Source organism: Siphateles boraxobius, unplaced genomic scaffold (assembly GCF_051911475.1).
Source record: "Siphateles boraxobius isolate OS27281-9 unplaced genomic scaffold, OSU_SipBor_1 33, whole genome shotgun sequence".
Classification (NCBI taxonomy): Eukaryota; Metazoa; Chordata; class Actinopteri; order Cypriniformes; family Leuciscidae; genus Siphateles; species Siphateles boraxobius.
This window is the reverse complement of record NW_027508953.1, coordinates 1,900,293-1,920,010: the sequence shown is the minus strand read 5'-3', so window position 1 is coordinate 1,920,010 and position 19,718 is coordinate 1,900,293. Positions and strand designations below refer to the sequence as shown.

At 37.0% G+C, this 19,718-nt stretch overlaps 1 protein-coding gene across 5 annotated transcripts in view; it reads left to right on the top strand.

Annotated features, from left to right (window-relative positions):
• Positions 1 to 19,718, top strand: part of hivep1 (HIVEP zinc finger 1) — a 60,947-nt gene that overhangs the window by 9,744 nt on the left and 31,485 nt on the right. Inside the window, exon 1 of one of the 5 annotated variants that reach the window (XM_077194874.1) lies at positions 15,993 to 16,126. The exons of 3 other annotated variants lie outside the window; for them this stretch is intronic. The gene's annotated coding sequence lies outside the window, so the exon portion shown is untranslated. Of the gene's footprint in view, positions 1 to 15,992; positions 16,127 to 17,811; positions 18,493 to 19,718 lie in introns of those variants that run through there. One more of the 5 variants, XM_077194873.1, reaches the window with a different exon arrangement.

The window sequence follows — 19,718 nt, the reverse complement described above, 5'->3', positions numbered from 1 at the left end:
AATCAGCATAGTTAGGCTGTCCATTCATACTGATACTCAAGTCAATGGCCTGAAAGCGAATATTTTCATGTGAACAATACGTGAGATGGAAATCAAAGCAATGCATTCCTATGTATTCATGCTGGCATTTGTCAGATGACGGAACAAGGTTTTTCCACTTTTCTAACTTCTGCTTCCTCCTTTTTTCTAGTTGTATAGCTAACCTTTTAGTAGCTAAGCTATTTTGCTTATCCTGCGTCTTTTAGTGTTTTTGGTTTTCCTGTTCTTTGCTGTTTGCGTAATGACTTTGCTGAAGTTGCATTGTGACACCTATAATAATAATGAAGTGAATTTGCTTTTCATTGTTTTTAAATATTATTTTCGCTCTTGGTGTAAACAGGACTTTTTAAAATATGGTTGTTATTATTAACAATAACAGTATTCAAAATGTTTCTGTTTATAATATTCTGAACGAAAAATGATAAACCGTTATGAATCGGTTTCAAATCTTTTTTTTAAAGTACCTAAATTGTAAAAAATCCATTGTGTGTATACATTATAAGTATCTTCTACATGTTAGGAATTTAATTTATGCTTATTTAAATGTAATGGATGATTCTATTATTGTATTACATTCAATTTGTGGAGAAATATGAGCTTATGAACTAAACATTTTAAACTATAGATTCATATAAATTGAGTTTTGTGAAGATGTGGATTAAATGAAGTTCAGACCCTGACGATGTAGATAAACGCTGCATCTGAAATCGAATACTTCCATACTATATAGTACGTGGAAAACAGTACGCCAACAGAGTAGTATGTCCGAATTCATAGTATTTGAAAAACAGTAGGCGAAAAGTCCCCGGATTACCTAATATTTGCCCCAAAATTCTGATGTGTGCATTTGATGGACACTTTATTTTCCCATGATGCCACGGGAGAGGATTTATGAAGTGAAGCGACGCAACTGATGCTGGTAGGTCCCATGACAGTAACAACATGGCGGAGAACCACGTCCAGATTTAATTCATAGTACCCTTATTTATACTATTTAGAGCATACTTTGTTAACGGTCGTGAAATTTAGGCCTAAATTCAAATTTAGTACCTACTCTGAGACAGTACGCGCTTTCAGACGCACTGAAACTCGAACAGTTTTAGATCTCTCAAAGGAGACGCTGTGATGGAGTTTTATTGTGGCTTTTTTACCTAGATTTTTACCTGTTGTGTCATGCTTATTAAAGCAAACCAGTATTTCCACACTTTACTGTACAGTTTGAATATGTGAAACCCATCCTGTTCGCTCTCTCTCTTACTCATACTCCTTGTTCCCTGCGGCTGGGATCACCCTCCGTTTTAGCAACAGTAACTAAAACAGATGCGCAGCAACAGGTTTGGCCATGTCTGTTTGGCTCCCTGCAAATCTTAGAGAAATTTAAGAGTGTGTGAGTGTGTGACAGAGAGAGAACAAAAAACTGAATGTGAGAGATTGTTTTTTATAGTGACGTATGGAACAACTGTGCATGTGTGTATTATCAAAACCTCTGTTATTCTGTGGTCAGTGAAGATCTTTAAAACGGCTTGCATGTATAATGAAGGGAAAGGTATAATTCTGCTTTTTATTTCCCCCATCCATGGAAACCCTGACTCTTTCCAGTAATTACGCTATAAATTGAACAGCTCAACTTTTTTTTTTTAAGTGAATTTTTTTATTATGTGCGTGAAGGGGGATCCAGCACATGTTGGTTGGCAGTCATACATGTTTCTTTGTTTACCTACAGTGGAGAACTGCAGACGGCCACTTTACACTCAGAATCTTTGCTAGAGTTTCAGTTGTCTACTCTAGTGAGCGGTGCCAGACTAAGGCTGTGTCCACACTAAAATGTTTTCGTTTGAAAACGCATGTTTTTCTCTACGTTATGGCCTTGCTTCCACATTGAGACAAGCTTTTTGAAAACGCTCTGTAAGTGGATACATTTAAAAATGTCGGTTTTTAAAACTATGGTCCGACTATGAAAACGGAGGTATTTGAAAAGGGTGATTCATGTTTAGTCATGTGACGCATATTGTACCCATAGATATCCAGGGATGCACAATATATCGGTTGATATATATGTTGATTTTTTATGTTATCATTATATGTGTTTATATATATTAAAACCGATAAATAATGGATTTTTTCCTTCAGCTATACAATGAAAACATTATAATTGTGTGCTTGGGCCATGGCTTTTAATGGTGAGACTTTTGTTTTTGTAACCAGGCTATAAAAATTTGGATTTAGATTTATCGGCCAATAAATCGGTCACCGGCTTTCAAATATAAGAAATTATTGGTATCGGCAAAACATTATATATCGGTGCATCCCTATAGATTTCTATGGTTTCCTGCTAATTAATTTATATTAAATATTTTAATAATTAATAAATCCTGTCCAGCCAGCAATAGTCTGACGCAGGCGCGCAATTTTGGTTTTTTTTTTATTCGAGAAGGAATGGCGGAAGGCAGTGACCGTGTTCGGGAGATTTTTCAGCCTTTTAAGAGGACCAAATCTGAAGTGTGGTCATATTTTGGCATTTACAAAAATCCTGAGGGAAACTCAATCGAGGTCACTCTGTCTGCAGAACATGCACGAAAAAAGTCGCAGTGATAGGGGTAGCAGCTAAACACTTCAAATCTGCCGAGTCGTCCTGTGTGACCATCATCCACTGTTGTAGCGAACGCAAGGCAAGTTAACTTTGATCTCAATACTAAAACTACGTCTGGGAAATAATTGGGCACAAAATGTTGTTTTGAGTTGACATATTTTATCTCACTCACTTGAAATAAACTTGAAGCTTCCGCGAAGAAAAGTTCGCAGCAAGTGGCTTTGAGCCAAAGACGAACGAATAAGTTCAAACAAGACTATTAAGAGTGACATTTAAGAGATAATAATAATGTATATTCATTGTTAGGGGTGGGAATCTAGGCACCTCACGATTCGATTCGATTACGATTCAGAGGGCTGCGATTCGATGCTAAAGCGATTATCGATTATCTTGTGTGTGTGTGTATGTATGTGAATATAAATACTTTGCTTTAAAAGTACAAAGTAATGACCCATAAAGAATTAACGTGCAATATATTTGATTAACATTGCAAAGAACCAACACGAAAATAAATGTGTGCCTGAAGTAGCAGCATACTTGTAGTAAATTAATAATATAACAACGACCTGTACAGCCAAGTGTTTTTCCTCTGGGTGGAAACGTGTCATATGGCTTCTCATATTTGTCGTGTTTCAGAAATATTTTAGTTTTATTCTACAAAGCTTACAACTAGTGTGGCTCTTGTCCAGCTCCTTTCCCCCTTCAACTTCATAGAAGCCAAAATATTTCCACACGTCAGCTTTTAACGAGGAGGGTGTTTGGATTTCGAGCTCAACCATCGCGTCTCTATTATGTGCACACGCCACAGACACAGGCACTGCACTTCCGCGCTTCAGAGTTCCGTCTTTTGCGTTCCGTCAATATTACGTTATTATAAATATATAATTCTTTTTTTTGAAAATCGATTTGTGACATTTGTGAAACGATTCAGAATCGTCCGCATCGCGATGTATCTAAGAATCGATTTTTCCCTCCACCCCTATTCATTGGGGGAGATCGGGGACGGTTGTAACACTTTTTTCTTCAGCACCTAAAACTACCTCTTTTTTTAGCTACACGTCGGAAACTTTTAGGCAAAGTACACATATTTGTCTACTACAAATGGCAAAAATTTAAATTTCTTCAAATATATCATAGACTTTGTGAGATGATCATGAATACAAGGTGGTCCTTTGTTACAACCTACCCCACTACTGGGGTAGGTTGTAACACATACTGGGGTAAGTTGTAACAGGTAGACAAAATGCACAATAAATAAGGGTACTCCAAGTCATATGCCACAACAACATTTTTATTTTAAATGAATAGCTGCAACAATAAAATATGTGTGAATATGGAGAGTGTATGTGCATATTTTGTGTGTTTGTGCATGCACATGTGTGCGTTTGTGTGTGCATGTCTGTATGTGCACATTCATGTGGTGTGTGTGTGTGTGTGTGTGTGTTTGTGTGTGTGTGTGTGTGAAAAGCAAATTACATAAACACTTACTCCCATTCCACAGAATGAACAAATTAAATGCATTCTTTATCAGTCACAATGGTGACAAGAACAAACAAATTAAATGCATTTTAAGTCACAAACGGTGACAAGAACAAACTTCCTCTGCTGCTCTTTTTAAAAGACTGGCATCGACTCCACGATCTGTCTTTCTCACCCGAGTTCTAGGCATTCTGTATAATTATTAAAATCACAAAAAATCTCATAGTTGCATGTATGGGGATGGTTGTAACACTTTCAAAACACGTGTTACAACCTACCCCGCCACTGTCACCATTGTTTAAATAGCTGTATTAGCATGGTCCTTTGAAATTAGCAGGAGGTTGATACACCATTCTTTACTATAGAAACTACAGTTTGACCTAATATAACTCATACAACATTATCTACAACGGTAGAAGTACTAAACAAAATATTATCTTATGTTTTTTTACTTTCTTATCTCAGAATTTGATTTTCTACTGTAGCTTCATGAGAGATTGCAACACAGACTTGAAAACCTCCGTGTGCGATCGTAAAGGAAGCCTGAGGAAACTGAAATTGTCACATGACTCCTATCTTATCCCTGATTGGTGGAATTGGTAGTGTTACAACTAGCCCCGTGTTACAACCGTCCCCGGTCTCCCCCTACACTTATAACACCGATTTTTTTTTTACCACATAATTACGGGGACATATTGAATAGAGATTAATTTCTCTATTCTTCGCTGTTAAATCCATTTAGCGTACAAAACTCGTCCAGACAATATGATCACAACAATATTATCAAATTCTGTAAACAATAAATCAACTCTGATTTCATTTTCAATACAATCAAAAACGGAGACGCAAGATGACAAGTTGTATTTGAATGAAATGAGAACGCGCGTCCGTTGTGATACATGGATGTGCGCTGTTATAATATGTTGCTATTGACGACGGTCATCATAAGGAAGAAAATCAAAATGCCACAGAATAGAATCTTGCTTTAAAAAGTGCATAGAACTGCTTGTTTTATTTGTATGTTGAAACATCAAATATTAAACTTGTTGAAATGTTTTCAGTGTGAGCATCAGTTCTTTTTTAACACTTTCATCTTGTTTTAACAAAACCGTGATAATATTGATAATCACGATAATTTCGGTCACTATAATCGTGATATGAAATTTTCATACCGTCCCATCCCTATTTCAATGTGGATGTGGACGCTAGTGTGTATTGGGTGTGTATTTTCAAATGTAGAAGTAGGCTAAATTGTTCCCACTCTAATTAATGAGACGTTACTCTTTTACAGTGTAGAAACTTTTTTAATTATATAACTGAAGCAAAGTAGTTTTGTTGCAAAAATGTGGCCTACTTATGCAATAGAAAGTCTTGTTTTTCAATTACACACTCTTGCATTTTGCATTAAAAGTACATATTTCACTGGTGATGGAGAAAATCATATGTTTGTTTTTATTACACTATGGGTCAAACAGTATTTTCTGGTTCAAGTCTGTTACAAAAGCAAGGTGTTATATTTCATTTTCTTACGGCCATAGTTGCTTTTGTTTAACAAGCTAAATCTGTTGCCATGGTCACGAGTCACGACTAAATGTATTTAACATTGTACTTTGAATTGTTCCTGTTATACAAGAAACCCTTAGTTTTAGCTAAAAGGTAGAACAAAAAAGACTGCGCTACTTGATATCAGCCTCTATTGTCTTGGCTTTTGGCTTTTACAGTAGCAACAGTAACTGTAGTAATCAGTGTTTTGGTTGAAACTATGGTTACCATAGTAAAAAATTACCCTCACTCCTGAGCGTCTTTCCCCTTCTGTAACACTTTTAGCCATCCTGCAAACCCTCAAACTGCTCATTCTCGTAAGGTTTACAATACAGCCGGTGTAAAATTTCATCTCACTACTTCCCTCTTACTGCACACAAGATTTTTTTTGGCTATTGTTCGTTCTTGCATTCCCCCCCCCGTTTGTTCCACCCCCTCACCGTGCCTGAACACCATTCAGACTTTCATTTTGAATGTCTGTCAAGCTCTGACTGTGTGTCGGACCAAAGTGACTAATGCTGGACCGACGCCACCCACCTGCTATAGGCTGAAAAGGTTGTGCGAGTGTGTGTGTTCTCACACTTCAGGCCTGCGCATTGCCGTATTCTCTCTTCAGAGGTATTTCTGTGTGAGCACTGCATGTCGGTCCAATGTTTAGAAGAGATTGTGTATTTACATGCACTTTTTCAGGGCATACGCCCACATATGCCTATACGCAGGAGTTTAGGCCTTCCAGTTTTGTGGTCAAAACAACGATTCGACTCCGTTTGGCATGACAGATTAAGATAGCGACAGAACTGTGTTTTTGTCTCTCTCTCTCTCTCTCTCTCTCTCTCTCTCTCTCTCTCTCTCTTTCTGTTTTCACGTAGTCAGTGCACCACATGCTCATTGCCGCGGTGTCTGTCAGTATGCTGTAATGCTCTTTTTGTGTTTCTGTTTAAACGCATTGCAGTTCATACACTGTCAAACTAATGGACAGAATATTCCAGTTTGTTTTGTTTCTTGTGGTTGCAGCTTGTGAATGAAAAACACCACACTTGTTAAATTTTACAATGTTTGTAGAACTGCACAGATTAATTAAATCCCACAAGTAAATCCCAGACATGTATCCCATGTCTTATATGTAACCCTGCAGTGTTTTGTTCTTTCTAAGTCAATATGCGGTTTTAGGCACATTTGATTCTTGCGAGCTCATAAAACTGCATTTGAGACCCATTTCGCTTCCATAATGTGATGTATTTCAACAATACTCAAGAAAAAAATGAGGGCAGAATTGATAAGTCAAAGTGTGTGTTTAATAATAGAATGAAGTCATATCTAAATGTGAGTTTGCAATGCATTGTGGGGGATCTAGTCCCCATTGTTGTTTTTGTATCATTTATATGCTAACATAGTATTTATTAATATTTTCAGTTTTCATTTTAGTATTTTTTATGTGCTTTTGTCATTTTTAATAGTTTATTTTATTTATTTTTAACTTTATTTTTTTTATTTCAGTTTAATTAAATTTACAACTTCAACCTAAACTTATTTCAGTTTATATCCCAAGGCAGTATTTTGTTTAACAACATTTTTGTTTAAGTTTTCCATCTAAAATGTAAACTTTATTTTATTTGAGCTTTATTTTGTAAGGGTGGATTTCCTGCAGGGGTTCAGGCTGCAAGACTGCCGAATGACTAAAGAAACGTTGTCAGCAAGATGGTAGAAAACTGTACATTTCTTGTCTATTACCACCCACTGCTACTCATACCAACAACGGAAAAAAGTGCAGTTACAATAGCTTAATATGTGGGAGAGCGTTGCTTTAGAGAGTGACAATATTGTTTTGCAATAGGTAGCACTTCAAAGTCAATACCAAATCAAAACTAGTTAGCACATTATTTGTAATTGAAAAGGTTTAATGACAAAATATGGTGAGAGAGAGAGAGAGAGAGAGAGAGAGAGACGTTCAAACTGACCAATCAAATAATTACCACTTCCCCCATTGTACTAAAGGTGTGACAATTTGGCCTACAGGCCTTGAAGCCCTATCAGCGCCTCTGTGCCTTTAGGAACTCCAAATGTCGTTGGGATAGAAAGAGGGGGTGGAAGACGGTCAAGCAAATGTGTTTGTTCATTTCAAATATCCTAGATTATTTTCAATCCTGCAAATTCCCCCCTTGGCACCGTTGACCGTGAGTCCAAAGGTGGCACAGTCCATAAAGACATGCTGTCTGTTGTGTGTAGCGGCCCAAAGGCGCTTTCCGATAACAGGTGGAGGTCTCTTCGCGTTACTGTCTCTCCGCGTGGCAAAGTAATTTGATGAAATGCCGGGCATTTTCTAATTTCTCAAGTCTTACAATTTAATTTAACAAAAATGATCTTTAGTAGATTTAAAGGTCCCATATCATGGCCCTTTTCACAAGATGTAAAATAAGTCTCTAATGTCCTTAGAGTGTGTATGTGAAGTTTTAGCTTCCAATACCCAACAGATCATTTTTTACAGCATGTTTAAATTTTCATTTTTTGGTGCTCAGAAAAACGCGCTGTTTTAGTGTGTGCCCTTTAATTGCAAATGAGCACGGCACAGGGGGCGGAGCTTCAAGAGCTCGCACTCAGTCTCAGGACAATTTCATCTCACAGAATGATGATAATAATATCAGAAACTCTCAGTAACGGTGTTCATTTCGACCCGGAGTTGGACAATAATGCCTACAGAGTCAGAGTGCTGTATAGACATAGAACAAGTATAGTTTAGTAGTTTAATTACGGTTAGAACGTATTTGTCATCTGCTTGTATGTATCCACTATTAATAGTCTGCTGTTTCGGACCAGGTCCGAATGTTGATCAAACATATACTGATGAGTTTAATAAAGTTCATTGTACATAACACAAAAGATGAAGCGTCAGTTTTACTTCAGAAACTCACCGTAAGAGCTGAGTAAACAGTAAGATTGAAGAAGTGCGCAAGTACATAAATGAATTTCGGTAGAGTTGAGGGAGCATTTTATTTAAAAGCAAAATAATTCCACCTCGTCTTCAGCGGCTGCCTCAGATTTCGGGAGTAAATAGAGAGAGCTATGTGGATTAATACATCCAGCCACACAACACCTACAACGCTGGGAGACATGCTGGTCAGTGCAGCAGCTGTGAACTCGATCAGGGCGGGTCTATGTTAGAACGGCAGTGTCTGTCAACACTCGTGGGCGGGGCCTGTACTTAGTGACATCACTAAAACAGCATTCTGAAAACAGGTCGTTGGGAGACACTGCTGATGATTTATGGGGATTAATAAAAAAGGAGTGAGTAGATTTTATTCACTATTGGGTGGTTGTGTACACACACTGCCAACACACATTTATGTCCAAACAGCATGCAAAAGTGAATTTTGCATAATATGGGACCTTTAACAACACTACTGTTCCCCAAATCTGTTGTTATTTGCTTTTTTGCTGCAACCTTTAGTACATAAATGTTAACCGGCATTCAATTACTGTTAACTATTATAGAAAGGCTGCCTTACTGTGACTATTGGACTGTGGGTTATTATTAATCATTGGTTTTCATGTCTTAGGTGACATCAGCTTTTTCGGCTTGATAAAATATTACAAATCAGTGCTGTCAAAACGATTAATCGTGATATGTTAGATGCGATTACTCGCAATTAATAGATTTTGAAAGGACTGATTTTGTAATATTTTTGTCGAAAAAGACTTTCCATTTTGGCTGATGTCACGTGTTTGTGAACAGTATTTATGCATGCATATCCATATACATATATATTTAGTAGGGCTGTCAAAATCTAATTAATTACTCGATGTGGTGATGATAATTTTTCTAATTAATCGGACATCATATTGGGCTAAGAAATTACCCCCAGAGGATAGTTTGATAAGTCATTATAAAATCATTTGTGTTAAATGCGTTAATAATTTTAACAAGTTATTTTTTCCAAGAACTAATTAATTTACGCGAATTAACGTGTTAAATTGACAGCCCTAATATTTGCAGACTTTTATGTTAGATGCGATTAATCGAGATTAATCTCTTTGATAGCACTATTACACATAATAACTTTTTTTAAGTAACATGCATCGATGGATTGTGCATTATATGGAACTTGCATTAAAAAAGTAAACTCTAAAGCTAAGGTGTCCTCTAAAGTGATGCACTATTTTTTGTGAATGTGGCTTTGTTTGAAAGCAGAATTGCTCTAAAGATATCAAACCCCGACTGCGGACTACTGTCAATCCTTTTAAGGGTGTTGTGTGGGGCATGCCTGTGTGTGTGTGTGTGTGTGAGAGAGACTACACTGGCAAAGCCTAACGGTTTACACAAGCGGAGCTGGATCTAGCTGTTGCTAGGGCAACAGGAGCAGCATGAGTGTGTGTGTGTGTGAAGGTGCAGTTCCTGTGTGTGACAATTGCGGGAGGAAGCAGGGAGAGAAAGAGTTTTTTTTCTAATTTTAGGAAGGAGGAATGACTCTGTGAACGATTGATTATCTGTGGCAGAGACCCCAACGGGAACGAGAGGATGACGATAGAGCAGACGAAAGGATTGAGAGAGAAATAAGGGTAGTTTGATAGAGAGGCAGCCCTGAACGGGAGCCCAAGGACCCAGCGGGAGTGCGGTAACCCAAGTGACTTTCATACAGAGAGGAAAAAAAGACATAATACAGTAAAAGGGTGCAGTGATAGAGTATTCAGACACAACGACTCCTAGAGATGCCGTCGAGCTCCAAAAATGATTCAAAATCACATGAAAGTAGTCCGTTTGAGTCGTATGCTATTTTCAAAGTATATTCAAAGCCATTTGGGAGATTTTTATTTTTGTCCTTAAAGGAGCTATTCCTTTAAGGACTTATTTATCTGTTCATGTGTACTCCGATCTCACATCCAGAAAAATCTGCTGCCTGCGCTGCGTTCTCTCTCTCTATCTCTCTTTCTCTCTCTCTCTCTTTCTCTCTTGTGTGTGTGTTTTCAGAGGCGCACAAAAGCAGATTCCCCCTGCCAGCACAATGCCAGATTCACCCGGTCCGTTCTGGAAAATCCTCCAGTTCTGACGGGGAATCTGGGCTTCATCAGGAGCTTTGCCAACCGCTTTCCTGCTTCATCCAGACATCTCCAGTCCCTCGTGTCTTTCTTGAGGTCACAATCATAACCGACAATACAAAGACTGTAGCACGTCAATAAAAGCAAGGCGGATATCGAGAAGATTTTTTGAGGTTTTTAGCAAAGCTGATATTTGATGCAGATTAAATGTGAATTTAATTATAGCAAATAAGATAATTTAAATAAGTAATTTTAGCGGTTTTGTGTACATTTATTTAAAATTGTATTTAAATAAACAATATTGTTCAAACGTTTAGGGCCAGCATAAAGTAAAAAAAAAAAAAAAAAGGAAAAAGAAAGAATTGCATTTATAAAGTTACAAAATATTTCTCTCTCAAAATAATGTTGTTCTTTTTGGCTGATTAAGATTTTCAGGCTTTGGTTTGTCTGAAAAACGTTCAGCTGAAGTGAACTCGAACATATTCATCCATCCTTTAAAGGGATAGTTCACCCAAAAATGAAAATTCTGTCAGTATTTACTCTCCCTCATGTTGTTCCAACCCCGAAAGACCTTCGTTCATCTTCGCAACACGAATTAAGATATTTTTGATGAAATCTGAGAGCTGGATCACTCCTCCATAGGCTTCTGAGGGATTGAAACTTGCCAGCCCCGAAAAGTTATTAAAGACATCGTTAAAATAGTCCAAGTGACTACAGTGGCTCAATCTTAAGTTTATCAAGCGACGAGAATACTTTGTGCGCAAAAAAACAAACAAAAATAACGACTTTATTTCAAGTATTCATTTCCTTCTTGTTGGGCCTCTAGTCAGTTAGCGTAGTGTGATTGCGTAGAGCTACGTCACACGTAGGCTCACTATTGGCTGACGCTGGTCATGTGTGTGATGCGTGTGACATACAACAACAGAAACACTACGCTATTACACTAGTGAACTGACTCGAGGCCCACAGAGAAGGAAACGAATAGTTGAAATAAAGTCGTTATTTATTTATTTTTTGCGCACAAAAAGTATTCTCGTCGTTTGATAAACTTAAGATTGAGCCACTGTAGTCACTTGGACTATTTTAACGATGTCTTTAATAACTTTTCAGGGCTGGCAAGTTTCAATCCCTGAAGAAGCCTATGGAGGACTGATCCAGCTCTCAGATTTCATCAAAAATATCTTAATTCGTGTTCTGAAGATGAATGAAGGTCTTACGGGGTTGAACAACATGAGGGTGAGTAAATACTGACAGAATTTTTATTTTTTATTTTGGTCTATCCCTTTAACCAATAAGATTAGGAGAGGTGACCAGCTTTTGAAAATCCAACACTTTCAAAATGAGTATTGTTCATGCCCTTCTCTCAAATGCTTTGTAAAAGCTCTAAGATGGTCAGGACTAGTTTCAGATGTTTCCTTCTGTGTTGCCATCACACACTTTCTCTCGCCCTTTTGGCTTCATGTTGCAAAGTAAATGTTTGTGTGCATGTGCAAGTGTAAAAGCGTAAAATGCGACTGTTTCCCTTTAAAAACAGATTCACACCCCTAGTGTGAGCGAGTCTTTGACTCTCGATACAATCTGTCCAGCAGCAGGACATATCTCTCTCTCTCTCTTTCTCTCTCTCTCTCTCTCTCTCTCTCTCTCTCTCTCTCTCTCTCTCTCTCTCTCTCTCTCTCTCTCTCTCTCTCTCTCTCTTTCTCTCTCTCTCTCTTTCTCTCTCTCTCTCTCTCTCTCTCTCTCTCTCTCTCTCTCTCTCTCTCTCTCTCTCTCTCTCTCTCTCTCTCTCTCTCTCTCTCTCTCTCTTCTCTCTCTCTCTCTTTCTCTCTCTCTCTCTTTCTCTCTCTCTCTCTCTCTCTCTCTCTCTCTCTCTCTCTCTCGCTCTCTCTCTCTTTCTCTCTCTCTCTCTCTCTCTCTCGCTCTCTCTCTCTCTCTCTTTCTCTCTCTCTCTCTCTTCTCTCTCTCTCTCTCTCTCTCTCTCTCTCTCTCTCTCTCTCTCTCTCTCTCTCTCTCTCTCTCTCTCTTTCTATCTCTCTTTCTCTCTCTCTCTCCAGCCTTGGCTTTGTCCTTGTCCTTCAAAACCGTTATTTTCAGCTCTGAGTGACTTAGCAAGTTCATATAATATAACACAAAAATAACTGATGGAGAAAAATGTTATTATATTAAAGCACAAATTATAATGAAATAATGGCATTTTTCACATCTCTACACACGTTTCTCTCTCTCTCTCTCTCTCTCTCTCTCTCGTACACACACACATGCACACTATAGAGCTGTATTTTCATAAATGCTTACATATTTTGTAAAAGAGAACATTTTGTAGTTTTAAATGTTATAAGTACGAAACAATGGTTTTTATTACTTCATATAGTATAGTTTAGTTTGTTAAACTTGATCACTTATTGACCTGATGGCTTAGGCAGAGTTAGAGCTATCAGAAAGACAAATAACTACATGGACAAGCGTCTGAATGAACCACTGCATCCGTGAAGTGCTTTCCAGACAAGTGAAGTGTTTTACATGTAAATGAGATTCAGCACATTATTATGACAGTGAAGCACCTTGTGGATGATGCGAGACTGCCGGCGAGTTCCCGTCCAATCAGACGCGTCAGCTGTGACAACAAGGAACTGTCGCTGCTCGTGCTGTTCTCTGCTGGGTCAAACGTTTATGACTGATGTTATTATTGATTGTGTAAGCCGACACACACATATTGCATGTTCACGACACCTTTGATCATGAAACTGCATTCGCTGTGCATTTAGATTTTGAATGAAACAAAATGTTCAGAGGGAAACCATGTAGGGCGGAGCTTCATTTTGTTCTTTGTAATTTGATTGGATCTGATGGGTTCCTACTATGGATGCTTGTTTCCGCAACGGAATAAAACAATTTAAAAGATAATTATTTAAAAAACACTTTTTTTTATCCTTTTACCCCACAATTCTGACTTTTTTCTCGTAATTGCGAGTTTACATCTCGGGAATCTTCATAACTCTGTGATATAAACTCGCAATTCTGAGAACAAAGTCAGTCTTTTCCCCCCCTTGGACTTTACAACTCGCAATTGCAAGTTTATCTCACAATGCTGAGAAAAGAAACCGCAATAGCGAGAAAAAAAAGTCAGAATTGTAAGAAAAATTTAGAATTACGCAATTCTGACTTTATAACTCGCAATTTTGAAAAAAAGTGAGATATAAACTTGCAATTGTGAGGAAAAAAAGTCCGAATTGTGAGATAAAAAATGACAATTAGCCTACCTTTTTTTTAATATTGTGGCAGAAAAAAGCTTCAATATGTTCTGATGTAATTGGTTAAAATAAATTGTCCCCATCCCTCTCAGCTATTGTTATATGTCTCCAGAAAAGAAATATTACTGTTGTTATTACTATTATTAAGACAGTAAACCGAGTCAATCTTTTAAAGCAGGGTTATTTAAGTATTATTTATACACCCTCATAATGTATTTTCAATTAGCTTTTACATTTAAATTATTAGCTTTTATTTTAATTAAATGTTTTGTCATATTATTATGTGCTTTTGTCTCTATTTCCAGTTAATAATTTTAGTGCTTCATCTTATTTCAGTTCAAATGTTTTAGTTTAAGTTTTTCATCTAATATTTCAGTATCTTCATGTCATGCCTTATAGTCACATTTTATTTTATTACAGCTTTATTTTTAGTATTAGTTTGTAGATAATAACCCTGCGTGGAAGTCAATGTAAATTGCCATTTCTAACTAATTTGACTTATTCTGGATATTCAATGAAACGATAAGTAGATTGGGATTTATATCTATTATCCAGGAAATGAACAGTGTAGGAACTCTGATATTCCTTTCAACCCAGCAACAGAGAAAACACCTATTGAAATTCTGAAGATGAGATTGTGTGATGGCATCATAATTATATTTCTGGTATATTACGATGAAAAGGGTGTGAACTAAATAATTTGAGAGGCGTGTATGATTTAAATCGAAGAGCTTGTGAAATAAAATAATGCTGAGTATTGATTTCTGCTGAGAAAATGACCGGGGTGTGCTTGGGAACAACTCGCGCTCGCAAAAGAGCAGAGATTTATTTCTGAATGAGTGCTAAAGAGACACGTGAAGGTGTGAAAGTAGAAACAAGAGATTATGAGCAGGAAAGGGTTAAACCGTTCTGCCGTGAACATGTGGAGGGAGTGAGCTAGGATGAATGGGTGTTTGAAAAAGAGAAAAAAGAGTAAGACAGATGTTGATTGGCAGAGAGGGATGAATGGGAAGAGGTGGAGATGTGTTTGCGGTTCATGCGAGTTCTTCATTCTCTCGTGTTCCTTCAGCTGTTGCCATGGGAATTCTGGAGAAGTGAATCTTCTCTGAGGCTTCCCTCCTCTTTTCTTTTCATACATCCAAAAATTAGAAACATATTAGTAAGAAACCATGCATTTCCTGTGTGGAGAACACAAGGGCGGCACCCAAACACTTCTGACAGTATGAAATGACGACTCACTGCACACTATAGATTGTACACTACATCCTGTTTTTTTTCTACCGTTCATAATTTTGGAAAGAAATTGATACTTGTATTCAGCAAAGATGCATTAAAAGTGACTTTAAAGACATTTACAATGTTACAAAAGATGAAATATTCTATTCATCCAAGAAAATGTTACACGTTTTCCACAAAAATATGAAGCAGCGCAACTGTTTTCAACATTGATAATAATAAATGTGTTTGAGCAGCAAAGCAGCGTATTAGAATGACATGTGACACTGAAGACTGGAGTAATGATGCTGAAAATTCAGCTTTGATCTGCAGGAATACATTACATATTCAAATATATTCAAATAGCAAATGGTCATTTTAAATTGAAATAATGTTTAATAAAAATATCAGACAAATGCAGCCTTGGTGAGCAGAAGAGACTTTTTTAAATAATATATATATAAAAAAAATCTTACCGACCCCAAACTTTTGAATGGTAGAGTATAAAGCAACATCCAAAGGTAAACATTACTATGCAACACTGATGTCACATGACCTCATCATTTAGCATTTTTAATTCAATCGCCCATTTGTGATCTAAAATTAAAATGATTCTAAAATGATTATTTTGTATTATATTACTTTTGTTTCATTGGTGCACCAGGAAATTGAATAGTCCATTGCATTATTGGTATTCAGCACAGTTTTTCAGTGTATATGGGTCTGTTTGTGAATGTGTGAGGGCTTGTTTATAGGAATAAGGTTGTGACAGTGTGTGCGTGTGTGTGTGCTCTGAGCGTGAGAACCGCTGGGCTCTGACTAAACTGCGCCTGAGGTCTATAAGTGTGTGTTAGTCTAGGTGTATGATGACTAACGCCATATCCATGTGTGTGTCTGTACGAGTGTGAGAACAGAACTCATCCACCCATAACACAAAGCTCTAGCAGGTGTTAACCAGAGAGTCACAGACAGCTGTGTATAGGTAAGCGTGTGTTTGTGTGTGTTTGCATGCCTTCCGGTGTGTTAGCGTCTAATATATGTGTGTGTGGGCACAGTTTACCCCAGCAGATGAGAGCATGTCATGATGGGGACTGGTCATGTTTTTCCCGTTACTTTAAGTTGTTTTTCACCTATATAGAGGCATTTGTGTGTGTGTGTTCTTGTGTGTTGTGTTGCCCAAGAGTTGGGGACGATGCTATTAAATTTGCATTGCCCAAATTTGATTTCTAGCATGTTTTTTCACGTAAAATACAATGTAATATTAGCAAATAAGACGTACACAGTGCACTTATATACTTGTTTTATATAATATGTATTAAAAGTTTATTATTGTCTGTCATTTAGGCTGTTTTCAGATGTTGACGCATTGAATTTGCACTTTTAATCAGCAAAGTCAGCATGGATATTATAATGTAAATCTGTAAATATCAGTGTATGGTTTATGTCGATAATCACAAGATGTATCAATGTAATGTAGCTCTCTATAAATCTCTATATCATCATGTTGATTATAAAAAAAACTTAACATTTTGTGAAGATGAATGTTGTTTGGCCAGTAATTCATTTAAAAGCTCTTAAAAAAGTGAATCATTAAAAATCACATAATGTAAATCTAAATGTATATCAATGTTTTGTGGTTACTATCAGCTGAATGATAAATAGCCTATGTTGGTAGTCTTAAAATATTGTTTGATTAATCGGTTAACATCCTGTGACATTTCACTATCGTAAACTCAATAGCGCAATGTACTGTAAATCTTCATATACATCTCAGAATATCTGATTATTCGGTTATTGACTGATGTTGACGATCTAAAAACGTTATGTAAATATGAACAGCGTTCAGCCAATTATTCGTTAAACAGCCTTTGTTGATCATTTCAAATGTCATCATGTACATCTGAATGTATTTCTCAATGTTTTGTGGTTACTGATATCGGCTAAATGGCAAATAATTGGCTGATATTGGCTAATCTGTTAACAGCCTCTAAAATGTGTGATAATATGGTGATCTCGATATTGTAATGTAGTCTAAATCATTAAAAATCTCACAATATCATCTGATTATTTGGTTATCAACCAATGTTATTCATGGATAATATTAAAATGTTGGATGCCTCAATGTTGTGATTACTGACATCATATGACAACTGAATAATCAGCCTCAAAATGTACATTTTGAAGTATCTGCTGATTTAACCAATGTTGGTAATCTCAAAATATTATATAATTTATCCATTAGCAGCATGTGACATTTCAATATCACAATACATTGTAAATCTTGATCTAAATCTTATTAGGCTATTTTGTTATCAGCCGATGTTGATAATCTAAAAGTGTTGTACTATTATATAATTGTTAATATACATTTCAAAATGTTAGCCAATTGTTTGTTGATTAATATCAAAATGCTGGATGTCTCAATGTTGTGATTTAGCGACATCAGATGATAACAGAAAAATGATCAGCCTCAAAATGAAATCCAAATGTTGTAATGTAAATTCTGAAGTATCTGCTGATTCATCTGTTGTTTACCAATATCCTAATCTCAAAATGCCGAAAACATGGGCTGATTACTGTAACTGGCCTGGCAGATCTGAGTGTTGTGTGTGTGTGTGTGTGTGTGTGTGTGAGCATCTGTTTGTCTATGTACGCCTCTGAGCGTGTGTATGTTCTTGTGTGGAGTGTGTGGGCCCGACTTGTGTATTAATAGGAGTGTATGGCGGTACCGTGGGCGGCGACTCTCCACAAGTGGGTTAGAAGCTAATCTGATGCTGACAAACTCTCAGCTTCCATCGCTGTGTGTGTGTGTGGCTCGAAGCGTTCAGCCGAAGGAATTAGGCAGCCAGCTTTTTATAGACCTTCCGTCCTGCTTTGTGTCTCTCTCTCTCTCTCTCTCTCTCTCTCTGTCTCTTTATTCGCTGAGAGAGGAAGTCAGCATGGCGGTAGTCAGGGCTTTCCCAGTGATTTAGCACAGGGATTAAAAAAGTAGTTGGGGAAAAAAAGAGCAGAGGAGGAGGAGACACCGAGATACAGGGAAGGAGGGAGGGTTGGTAAACGGTAGCTTTTACATGACCGAGTGAGTGAGTGAGTGAGTGAGCGATCAACACCCAGCCGGCTTTACAGTCGAAAGCGAAAGAGAGAGATTCTAGGCAAGGTCTGTCCGCTGTCTGTTGTGGTCGGAGGTGGTTATGCGGTCAGAGTGTGTTTGAGAGAGAGGACACACTCTTAGGGGAGGTCCAGGTGTTCCCCAGCGATTCAGGGAAATCTGGCTTGTCCTGATACAGACACACTTTCACTGGAAGACAAACGGATCAGCTCTGCCATCACTACATCAACACTGCTCAGGTACTCTGTGTGAAGGTGTACGATCATAGCATGTTTACCTCCTTTCCCATGCTGACTTCTTTTCTAGTCTAGACTTGACTTGACTAGACTTGTTTTGAATGATTGGCTGTTCATCTGTCTTGCATGACTGGCTTTACGATTGTATTTTTGACAGTTTTGTAATTTTTTATTTATTTATACAGTATTACACGATTGGCCAGCTTAATGTTTGTGCTTTTTGGATTGTTGCATGATTGGTCAGCTTTATATTTGGATTTTATGAAAGCAATGCACAATTGGTCGGTTTTGCATTTATTTGTTTGTTTGTGTACAATTCTGGCTTAATAGATCAGCTTAATGTTTTAGAATTTTTAGATTTTTTTGCCCAATATGCAAATATTACAATTGTAGTTTTTAAAAATGGTTTCATAACTGGGCCTGTTAATAAAAGAAAGTTGCCTAATTCATCAGGTTTACAATATTATTATATATATTATTTAAATTTCCGTGAGTGTGCAATTGGCCAGATTTGTGTTCTATTTGTCCAAAAAAAAAATTAAATACTGTTCCACTTTATATTTGCATTTTATAAAACCATGGTAGAATTGTTAATCTTTGAATATGTGTTTTGTTTATTTTAAAATATTGCTTGATACGTTAGCTTCATGTTTGTATTCTTTGATTGTTGCCTGATTGGCCAGTAAAAACTCAATTTTGTTGCATTTTTATATATATATATATATATATATATATATAGAGGCTTTTTTGTCAGCTTTATATTTGCATTTTATGAAAGTGTTGCATGATTGGCCAGCTTTTTTATTTATTTATGCATGATCTGTTGCATACATTTGCCTTTTTGAAATTGTAGCATGATTTGACCATTTTGACATTTCTTTATTTTTATTTCTTAATGTTACGTAATTGGCCAGCATTTAAAAGTTCTGTACATTTGTTTAGCTTTACGTGTTTCTTTGAATTATTTAAGTGTTTGATTTATCTGATCTTAAGTTTATATTTATATTGTTTAATTCTGTTTTTCTTGTGTTTGTCAGTCGTCATGTCAGGATTACTGTAGGTTAGCTTACGGTCGATTAGCGCAGCAAGGTCATGAGTCTCTCCTCTCTGCTCTAATGGTTAATAGTCTTAATAGGGCGTACAACTTTAATACTGACCAGTGCCAGAACAACACTCTACATGCACCCCCCCCCCCCCCAAGGGTTGAATAACTGGACTGGGTGGAGAGG